General features: G+C 36.8%; 1 long non-coding RNA gene across 2 annotated transcripts; it reads left to right on the top strand.

Annotated features, from left to right (window-relative positions):
- Positions 1–4,165: 4,165 nt before the first annotated feature.
- Positions 4,166–6,428, top strand: LOC130425668 (uncharacterized). Of its 2 annotated transcripts, XR_008907089.1 has the most exons (4): positions 4,166–4,540; positions 5,277–5,446; positions 5,678–5,808; positions 5,983–6,428. It is a non-coding gene; the product is annotated as an uncharacterized LOC130425668 (long non-coding RNA). The 2 variants fall into 2 exon arrangements; XR_008907088.1 differs by having other exon boundaries at positions 4,166–5,446.
- The last annotated feature ends 5,443 nt before the right edge of the window (positions 6,429–11,871 follow it).

Here is an 11,871-nt window from a genome sequence, read left to right as displayed (position 1 = left end):
GAGAGGAAGAAGTTGGCAGGAAATGTTTACAGTAAGAGGAAGAACATGTAACGTGGAATAGGAGGAGGAAACAGGAAAAGGAAATGTTTACAGTGAGAGGAAGAATGGGGCAGGAAATGTTTACAGTGAGAGGAAGAACGGGACAGGAAATGTTTACAGTGAGAGGAAGAACATGGAACGTGGAATAGGAGGAGGAAACAGGGAAAGAAATGTTTACAGTGAGAGGAAGAACATGGAACGTGGAATAGGAGGAGGAAACAGGGAAAGAAATGTTTACAGTGAGAGGAATAACGGGACAGGAAATGTTTACAGTGAGAGGAAGAACGGGACAGGAAATGTTTACAGTGAGTGGAAGAACATGGAACGTGGAATAGGAGGAGGAAACAGGGAAAGAAATGTTTACAGTGAGAGGAATAACGGGACAGGAAATGTTTACAGTGAGAGGAATAACGGGACAGGAAATGTTTACAGTGAGAGGAAGAACATGGAACGTGGAATAGGAGGAGGAAACAGGGAAAGAAATGTTTACAGTGAGAGGAATAACGGGACAGGAAATGTTTACAGTGAGAGGAAGAACGGGACAGGAAATGTTTACAGTGAGAGGAAGAACATTGAACGTGGAATAGGAGGAGGAAACAGGAAAAGAAATGTTCACAGTGAGAGGAATAACGGGACAGGAAATGTTCACAGTGAGAGGAAGAATGGGGCAGGAAATGTTCACAGTGAGAGGAAGAATGGGGCAGGAAATGTTTACAGTGAGAGGAAGAAGTTGGCAGGAAATGTTTACAGTAAGAGGAAGAACATGTAACGTGGAATAGGAGGAGGAAACAGGAAAAGGAAATGTTTACAGTGAGAGGAAGAACGGGACAGGAAATGTTTACAGTGAGAGGAAGAACGGGACAGGAAATGTTTACAGTGAGAGGAAGAACATTGAACGTGGAATAGGAGGAGGAAACAGGGAAAGAAATGTTCACAGTGAGAGGAATAACGGGACAGGAAATGTTCACAGTGAGAGGAAGAATGGGGCAGGAAAGGTTCACAGTGAGAGGAAGAATGGGGCAGGAAATGTTTACAGTGAGAGGAAGAAGTTGGCAGGAAATGTTTACAGTAAGAGGAAGAACATGTAACGTGGAATAGGAGGAGGAAACAGGAAAAGGAAATGTTTACAGTGAGAGGAAGAACGGGACAGGAAATGTTAACAGTGAGAGGAAGTACGGGACAGGAAATGTTCACAGTGAGAGGAAGAATGGGGCAGGAAATGTTTACAGTGAGAGGAAGAAGTTGGCAGGAAATGTTTACAGTAAGAGGAAGAACATGTAACGTGGAATAGGAGGAGGAAACAGGAAAAGGAAATGTTTACAGTGAGAGGAAGAATGGGGCAGGAAATGTTTACAGTGAGAGGAAGAACGGGACAGGAAATGTTTACAGTGAGAGGAAGAACATGGAACGTGGAATAGGAGGAGGAAACAGGGAAAGAAATGTTTACAGTGAGAGGAAGAACGGGACAGGAAATGTTTACAGTGAGAGGAAGAATGGGACAGGAAATGTTCACAGTGAGAGGAAGAATGGGGCAGGAAATGTTTACAGTGAGAGGAAGAACATGGAACGTGGAATAGGAGGAGGAAACAGGAAAAGGAAATGTTTACAGTGAGAGGGTGAACAGGACAGGAAACAATTACAGTGAGAAGAAGAAGGGATTTCAAGGACAGGACAGGGAGTGGTGAGGGTATGACAGGAAAGGTGAGTCTTTGCTCTATCAAATGGCAGCAGATGTGCTCTTTAGGAAACGGAAGTAAAGCTTAGTTGTGACAGTGATACTTGAAGCGCTGTTAATAATTGATCAAGACCTCTCTGGCAGTGAACTCATTAGCTTTCATGCATTACAGCCCTGCAAGCTGAGGTCGTACAACAGCCTGATGACTGGAATGCAAAACATCACCAGCCTAAATACTGGAAACCTTCGCTGGCACCAACATCTGTCTTTAAATGGAAGGCTATATATCTCAGGAAGATACTTATAAACGCAATCCAGGAGGAAATACATTGGTGTATGCGAATCACTGTATTATGTTATTATTTTAACCATGTGTCTACCAGAACATTCTGGTCATCATGGTATGCTTAAAGACTAATAGACACAAAAGCATTAAATATTAATCACATTTATTGATAGCCCTTATATTTACAAAACATCTTTGCAATTTGGAGTATCATTGTGTGATATTTGTTAGAGCGGTTTATGTGAAGGCATGGAGTCAGTAGAGCGAGAGCAACTTCTCAGCAAGCAGAAAACAGAAACACCTTCTTGTGAAGCATTCACAGGAGGCATCAAAACGTATCTGTTCCAAACATCCATCGCCTGCAGCTGCAATGCCCTTTGCCGCTGAAGGCCTTCCACTTTTATAAAGTTCTCCCGAGTTCCCCAAACTCCTCCACCGTGCTCAAAACTCACTGCTGGCGTTCACCAGATGTCACCTTTCATGCCTCCAGCTTCAGACTTGGCACAGATTGTTTGTGAACTCACGGATGTCATCTGTATAAATGCTGTAAGCAGAACTCAGAGAAGACGCTTGTAAGGACTCAACGGTGTGCTTTCTCTGGCTTGGATACAGCCAAGTCTATATTTACATCAATCAGTCTGCCTGGAGCTGCGAGTCGGGGCTTATGTAAAAGAAATCAGGGGTAAATCAGCAAGCGCATAGTGTGTGTAGTATGATTCTGTGTGTGTAAATATGTCTAATTTCAGCACACATGCCTTATCGTATACAAAAAATTAGATAAAAGCACAAAAAACATTCAAATTCAGTATTGGTAGTTTTTTATTCTTATTAAAATTTGATATTATTTTTATCTAATGCTTTTCATTTATAAGGATGGAAGTCAGTTTACAAAGTACCAAAATGTTTTTTTTTATATTGTTCTATGTTGTTCACTATCCCACATAAAAAATTATGAAGTATACTATTTACTATAACAGTATAGTAGTAGTAAATACATATACTAAAGACTAGTATAAGTACTGTAGTACACTACATATATATTAACTACAGAAAATTATAATGTTATATGATTTTGTTATAATGTTGTCTTACTATAGTAAGGTTAAAAACACTATAGTAAAGTAATTTAACTACAGTTTATTTTATTTTATTTACAGATTTTTTTCATGAATGATTTTTTAATGCATGATAGCATTATGTCAGTGGGGAGGTAAGATTATATTAGTAAGAAACAGTAATCAGGTTTTCAATAACCATGCTGGATCCTCAGCGTCAAATTTTATACCACCAATAAAACATCTTTAATATTACATATATAGAACGTATAGCTAAGGAAAAAATTAAGAGACCATTCCTCATTTTTATTTATTCATCATTTCTAGATGTATTGTATTAACATACAATAGCATACAATACAGAGCATATTTTTAATTATTTTCATTTTCTGCAAATAAATTAAAATAGAAACATTTTTTATTTCAAATTTGGGAGAAATATTGTAAGTAGTTCACAGAATGAAATAAATTCATCTTACCAGATAATTTTACCTAAACACATACCTATTGTCAATTAGGTATCAAAAAAATCTATGTTTTCCACGGCTATATAAGGACAAAAAAGCCAATGTCAGTTTCTGAATATTAACGGTAATATGTTTGTCATTGGTAGTCACATGTGTCTGATGTGTCTCATATCTACTTTGATTTATAAAAGTCTCGGATTTCCACTAACATGAATAAAAAACAAAAGAGGGAAAAGCATACAAACAATTGCTGTGTGTTCTTCGAGATGTTTTTGAGATGTTTTAGGTACTTTTCATTACATATCAAACATAGAAAATAAACTTTGTTGTTTAGATATTGACAAAAGTCTTTTGTGTTGCTAAGCCTGCTTGGCCATTAATTTAATAATGGCTTCATTGTGTGGGAACACTGTCATTAATAAAACAAAATAGAGAACTAATGCTAGTAAGTGAAAACATTTGTTTTGGTATAAATAGCGGGTTTTTCATCTTAGTTTGTAGATTTTATTGAAACTCTTCAGGTCATGAATGTGTACACAGCGATCCTTAACTGAACTCAACTTAAGACAGAAGCGGGGGTTGATCACACAAAGAGCCGTAAACACAAGAGATGGCCCGGGACATAGGACTACACTGTAACGAATTGCTGTAAAAACTACAGCGTTATTTTACAGAAGCTGACTGTATTTTAAATAATACAGAATATTGCTGTAAAGTGCAATGCATTGTGGGGTCACGTGACGGATTAACTCAAATGTACAGAATAATGCTGTAAATTTCAAATCTACAATGGCGGGATGATCTTCAACAGTCGAGATTGGGGAAGTGCGCAAAATGAGTGATTCACACCTGTGGTAAGTGCTTTATTACGTTTATTTTCTCCATATTTGTTAACTATCATACTGGTAACTTTATATAGAAGTATTTACAGTCGCGTTTCATACTGGTAACCCGGTATTCAACCTCCATCCACGGGGACCGAAGGAGTCTTGCGCGGGGTTTCAGCAGCGCCGTCGCGGTAAGATTTCAAACATTCTCCGTCGCTATAGCACCTGAGGACAGAAGTTGTTCACGTTATTTCGAGTTTTTGTACACAGCAGGTGCGAAGGCGGTATGTGAGGAGCTACAGTTCATTGTATTAGTACATTGACGGTTGTTTGTTTAATATTGAACATCGCGCCCGCCCTAGACACGGTAAAAGTTACATGCTTCGACTGTTGGGATTCACGGGAATTTACTATTGAATACCACACTCGGTCGTGATTATTTTGTGGTGTAATTCAAATTTGCAAATGCAGTTATCCGTTAAACCGAGCGCCCAAATTAAAACGAGTCACCAAAGCTTGCGGTAGGTCGATGTTCACGGAGGATATCCCAGTAAAGTGATTAATGTACGTAACGAGCTAGATATACAGTGTACATAACGGAGGCCAGCTGAGAGCTTGAGCAAAAGACGTTAGCCACACCCTTATCGTTAGAGCAGGACTGTCTCCCAAATACGACCGTTAGAGGGTAGGAGTGAGACGGCCCGTTACAAATAACAGTGTGACAATTTCTTGATCGTGACATCCCTTACGTAAATGGCTTACATTTCTGTATAAGTACGGTTTTAAGTGTAAGTTACTCTGTGTAATTTGCTTAGAGTTTGTTTGTAGAATCACTTATACTTAAATGTAGTTTAAATGTAAAAAGCTTAAAGATAAAATTGTATTGTATCTATTAACTATTGTCACATGTGGTATTGTTTGTTTTAGGACACACTTTGCCATGCAGGCCACTGGATGCTGACTACTGAAGGTTAGGTTGTGTGTGACGGTGCTCAGCACAGCTTCATGTCTGGCCTTGCCACTCTGATCATAGCATGTTAAATATTCAATCTTCAGTACCAGGATGGGGGAGCGTCTATCGTGGAGTCCACTGAAAGGTATTAGTTGAACCACTTCCTTACCTGCATTTTATAGATATGTTAATGTTATATACCTGTTTAGAACTTTAAAACAATATCTCTCAACGAGAGATGGATTTGTTTAGGGCAAATTATTTAGAAGTCTGCCCTATTTAACACTAGCAAGCTGATCATTTAATTCATGTGTTTTAATATAATATATTTTGTATATTTAATATGTAACATTTTGTTTTTCCTGACTCTTTGTAGATATTAATCCAGAGAGTGGAACAAGAAGCGTCATCTAAAATGCCAGGATAAAGAAGTAACAGGTTGCAGTGAAACCACATGTTGCCGCTCTTCTAAACACAATGATGAATTTTCAGTGAAATCGATGAAAAGTAAGAAGCACGTACGAACACACGTACACACACACACACACAGATCTCATCATTACACAATTCATTATACAATTACATCATTGTATTATTCTCTGTCTCTGACTGTATATGTTGTCCTCTGTTTTTCCTCTGAGTATAAATATCTAAAATTATTCTCTTTTTTCTTTTCCATAGTTCCAGCTACTTGTTGTGCTCTGATGGATCAAGATGTGGAACGTTTTACAGACTCACTTGGGCTTTGTTATGCGATGTTGTTACATCATGGATATGTTGGTTAAGGTATTGTTTAAACATTCATTGTTTAAAGAGCCATGTTGGCTACTATGAAGTTGTAACTGAATAAAAATATTTTATGTACAACAAGGTACAAAATTTGTCTGTAATTTATTTTTGTATCAATTAAAACATAAATAAACAGTGTAAATCCAGTATGCAACAACTACTGGATATACAGTGATTATGTATTTCTTCTAAATAAAGTAAATTAAAATCAAGCAATTGGCTGTAAAAAATACAGCATTATACTGTTTCTATTCAAAATTACAGTTTTTTCCTGTATTATGCAATTACAGAAAATGGCTGTAAATTAAATTACAGAACTGTGGCTGTAAAATTTACAGTATCTGGCTGGCAACCCTGCTGCCAGTAATTTACTGTAAATTTTACAGGATTTTTTTTACAGTGTATTGTCAGGCAAATTGCACCGTTAGATCAAAGAAACGACTGCAGTGTTTTAACAGTGCAGGAAGGAGGGTGAAAGGCTAGATTAGTGCTCTATGAGAAGAAAGGGGTGATGGAGCAAATATCTGTGACAGCTGACATCCTAAAAGAGTGTAAATGGAGTAACATTTGTTACAGATAAAGAGAACAGGGACATACATGGGTATCACATGAGATAGAAACTTTGTCCTCTGTCTATCAAGAAAGCTAAGGCAGATGATCCTCACTGAAATTCAACATCTCAAAAGTGACCAATTTGGTTTATGCAGCTCTTTGCATAATCTATTGCTCAATGAACAAAACACTGGAGACTTTACATAAGAAAGAAAAATCACAGTTGAGATCCAAACCTGTATAATTGCCTTCATTCTGCTGAACACAAAGGAAGATATTTGGAAGAATGTTGGCAATTTTCAGTTCTGGGACATCATTCATAGAGAAAATTTTAATGCTAGTCTAAGATGTGCTTTCCTATTTGTTTTCCTATCTTCTACAAAATATCTCATTTCGTGTTCAACCGAACAAAAAATGGTACAATAATTTTTCCTCCTGGTAGTCAATATTCTTCAAAATATTTGTCTTTGTGTTGAACAGAACAAAGACATGTTGGGGGTAAATGATGACAGAATTTACATTCTTGGCTGGAGTGTCCCTTCTCATCTGCACAAAGTTACTATAATTTATCATTTGTAACGATTCTAGAGTCGATTGGAGAACCCCTTGAGAACTGAAAAGTTTTTAAAACGAAAGTCAGTCAGTGCATTGAAGAGATAAAATATTTGGAGTAAACACTTTCATTGTTGAAGATGACCTTTTGCTTTTGGGGCTTATTCAATGGTAAATGAAAAGAAAACTCTTCAGATGAAGGCAGGAAAAGTCATTTGAGTAAACTAATTATAAGAGCTGAATTATTCATCTTCCTTCAAGAGTGATAGCGGTTTGAAGGTCAGCTGGGATTCAGCGGGATCATCTGCCTGCATTCGTGCATTCTGTCTTTCAAGAAAGAAAAGTTATTTCTCTCCCTAACATCTTAATCCACGTTCACACAGCCGGTGAGAGGAATTCACATTAACGTTTCAGGTTTATTAAAAGCGTCAAATCCTTTAATTAGTGAGAGAGAGCACAGATGTGTGTGCTTCACTTACCAGATGACATGAGAATGTGTTTTCAATAAATACATGCTGTCAGTTCACATATCATGTTATCTGCACATTGTCGTTTTATTTACTTTTCGAATATAGATAATGATTAACGGAATAAAAATATTGTTAAAACGACATCAATAAATATTAAATAGATATTAAATAATATAACAGATCAGTTATTGACGAAACAAAACAAAATGCATTGATAAAGAATGTTTGTATATATTTTTATGGCTTTCTGAATTTCCAACAATGTTTTTTGTTTGTTTTTGCCTAAATTTGCGTATAATTTACAATGTCTTCTATTTTCTGTTCTTAGAGCATCTTATTATATATGCTAGCAATTTTTTGTTTCTTCTGAAACAATCTTTTGAATTTAATTGACTTTGATGGTAAATCAAATCGAATCGATTTTCATTGCGAAACGAATCGTTGTGAAATTGCAGAAATCGTTTTTGAATCAAATCGAAAACCTGTTGAATCGAAATCGAATCGATTCGCTGTCAACCCCAAGATTGACACCTAACTTTAACTAAGTATTTTTAAAATGACAAGAAGAAGATATAAAAAGCACTTATGGTTTTTATTATTTTTATAGATTATCTCAATCTTCCTTTTATAATTAAATCTTAAAATATTAGTTGAACATTTTAGTTAGTTATAGATCATTTATACATTTTCTGTTGGTTATATTCTGTTTAACGTTTGTGTAGTGTTTAAAACTTGAAACAAATCCAGACCAGCGTTGTGTAAGTGGTCTATATACAAAAATACTCCAAACCTTGATGAATAAACTTCAATGAATTCCCACACGTCTCTTTAATGGGTACAAAATCTTACAAAACAACAACAACAAAATGCATAGCTTTTCAAATGACACTAATGATTGGCATTGACCAGAGAAACAGGCCCGTCAGAGTTACGCATGATTCACAAACGCTTTTCTCATTTCTGTATCATTAAGCAATGATGTAGCCGCCGTTTGAGGACACAAAGAGTTAATGATTTGAATAAAAGCATTTGCTGTGATGGATTTCAGTCCATTAAATGTACTTTATAAGTTAAAGAGATTTATTTGCACTCACAGAAGCGATTGCAGGGACACGGGTTCTTTCTTAAGATCATTAGCAGCTGTGCTAGGGTGAGACCAGGTAAATTGAATCCCCTTAAATCATAAGCAGCATTAAAATGCTCTTAAAGTCCAATTCCTAAAGTGCTCTTTTGGTGCTATGTATAATTTTGTATCAAAAATATGTTGTGAAGAACACAAGTTTAATCCCAAAGAAACTTAAATGTCAGATGTCAACACAACTGTGTTCATTTAAAATGGCACAGCCACAAAACGTTCCTGTTTAATCATTTATTTGATTCTTTTCAGTATTTAAAGCAGGTGAACTCTGGTGTGATGAACACCTGTATACCCAGAAGAGCAGTTGTGCAGAGACTGCAGTGAGAGGCGACAGGCTGGAGGGGAAACAGGCGTGTGCAGCCACACAGAGACCTGCTTCAGATCTGATAGGCCACATCGAGCTGAACAGAGCCATCTCAAACACAAACAAACCAAACACTTCTGACACTTCCACAGACTGTCTGCTATCTGCAGAGAATTTGATTTCTCTCTCTCTCTCTCTCTCTCTCTCTCTCTGTCTATCTTTAATTGTCGCATTGACACGCTCAGGGGCGTGTGTACCATTTTGGGAGCCCTAAGCAGAGTCAAGACCTGAGGCCCCCCACACATTAACTAACATCTTGGTTTGAATTGCACAGCAGTATTGAGTACATAGAATTAATGAGACATTTATACATACAAATAAAAAATGCATTTATTTTATGCGGAACCACAAAATTCTCTATATTTTGTTATAAGAATAAATCTTCTTGGTTTGGGATGAAAAAGTGTCCATTGTTTTATTCAGAATAATACAGAATGCTTTTAGCTAGAGTATAAGAAAGGAAAAGATGCAAGATTCTTCTTTTCATGCTTCTTTTCATAGCTTTGTTTTGCTATTTTCGTAAAATTAGTATAAGATATCTTTTCCTTTGCTTTCTTTCGTTTTTGAGCACCGCTTTGATACGTGCTCTTCATTGCGTGTATCTGAGTGTCTAAATCAAGCGTCAATTGATTTTAGAGCTTGTAGCCACTAGGGGGCCCCCAAGCTTGCGGGGCCCTACGCATTTGCGTGGTTTGCTAATTGACGCACTGTTACATTTTTGGAGAGGTGCGCGTCAGGCTACGCCATGGAGCACGGCTTAGGGTACGCGTCTTGGCGTGTGCTACGCCATACCTATTGCATGCACATGATGCGAGACTATAACCTGCATTTAAGGCTTTGTTTGACAATGCAACACTGAATTATTTGGTTGCAAAGGTATTTGAGTGGTTGTTTTAAAGGGTCGTTCTACTGAATGGGTGCCATTTTGCTTTGGTTTTATTTTCATTTTTTGGGTTTTTTAAAAAGAAATATGGTTGTATTTTTGTAGCAGGACTTTTTAACATAAAATCACAAATACATGAAATAAAGCCCAATGGTCTAACAAACCAATAAGATGAGGACATCTTATTTGATTTTTCTAATGATTTTCCAAAAATCTCCTCTCCAGTCATAGCTAAAATATCATAAAATAAAAGAAGGTTTTTCACATGGCCTTTAAAAGACCATGATGTTGAAACTATCTGCTCTGAATATGTCTTTAGAGCGTTTTTAGGCTTTCAGGATGTGTTAGGGTAACAGGACTGACTGAAAACAAGGGGACACATATCTAGAATATTATTTACTTTATATAATAATTTTTTTTTAATTTCAAAGCATAGATGGAATATGTAATTACACAAAATGATTTTTGAGGGATTTAACCTTTATATTTCAGGGTAACGTATAATGACAGGTATTGGAAAGCCTGGGGAAATGTAACGAATGCAGTTTTTTATTCATTTTTATACATTTATGGCCTGGGGACAGAAATGTCACCGATTCGGTGGTTTGGCCCTTAATGGTCCAAGTCGATTTCTGTAATATTCTGCTGGCACAAATCTCTCAAAGTCTATAGATGATCTTTCATCCACCGGGTGAAAATAAGTATGAATTCTTAGAAAAGTAAATGCACGTTGGTCCTCCACAAGCCACAAAACTAAGTGGCTTCATTTCTGTGGCACATTTTAAGATTTTGGGATGAGTTTTGTGCTAAAATTAGAAATTGGGAACATCAGTCAGCAATCATGACAGCAAAATCTGGTAAAGTGCTATGTAGCTTTTTGTATTATATAAAAGCTGATTCCGATTCAGCATGCCAAAATCCCATCTTCGGGGGCCAGCTAATGAAAACTGTCCTGAACACTGCAACTAGGGCGGCCGATACTCAAAAACGGCCAGATGTTTGGTAACCGTCTGTGTGATGCGTCTCAGGTTTTAAATATTTAGGAGCGGGCTTTAGTCAAATCCTCTTTCCCAAGTAACGCCAATATTTCCAACTACCAAAACATATTGAATATTAAAACAATATAGCTCATCTGAGAGCCAATCAAACAGAAACCGATACTGATCGCTCTGATAAAGCTTCTTTAGTTTAATGCTCATATTGCACAATGGAAACCAAATGCAGTTGACTTTATATAAAGCCAGTCAGTAATCTGCCACTTTAGCCCTGTAACAATGAGTTAATGTAATCAGTGTGTGTTTGGGGATGAAAGTCATTACTGAAACTCAGAGGCTTATCTCCAGAGCATCGTGCCATTGTGATGGGGATTAATAAAAGAATGCTTGGTGACATGTCATACACAGTGACTCTTGTCATCAGTTACCAGAGAGTTTAAGCGATCGCTGGGATTGTTGTCCCAGCACAACACTGCCATTGGATTTAAACATGCACCGATAACATGATTCAGATGACAGGCGGATAATAAAAACGTCAATTTAAGACAAGTCACGGTGCCAATAAAACAAAAAAATGTTTGTGAGCAAAGTTGTGTGGTTCATCAGCATGCAATAACATACATGTAGTACATGTATTTGTATCAGTTCAGATGTGAAATCAAACTGTCTCAGTGGAACACTTAAGTTTAAGTTAACATTTTAAAATTCATGTCAAATCTACTCATGACAAACTTTAGATCATTGGAAAGGGCTCTCAAAAGCCTCTCAAATACAAAGATAGACATTATGTAATAATGTAATAACTTTCTCATAAGTGTTTATAATTG

This window comes from Triplophysa dalaica, chromosome 1 (genome assembly GCF_015846415.1).
Source record: "Triplophysa dalaica isolate WHDGS20190420 chromosome 1, ASM1584641v1, whole genome shotgun sequence".
Lineage (NCBI taxonomy): Eukaryota > Metazoa > Chordata > Actinopteri > Cypriniformes > Nemacheilidae > Triplophysa > Triplophysa dalaica.
The sequence above is the reverse complement of the archived record's forward strand: the minus strand, read 5'-3'. Positions and strand labels throughout refer to the sequence as shown.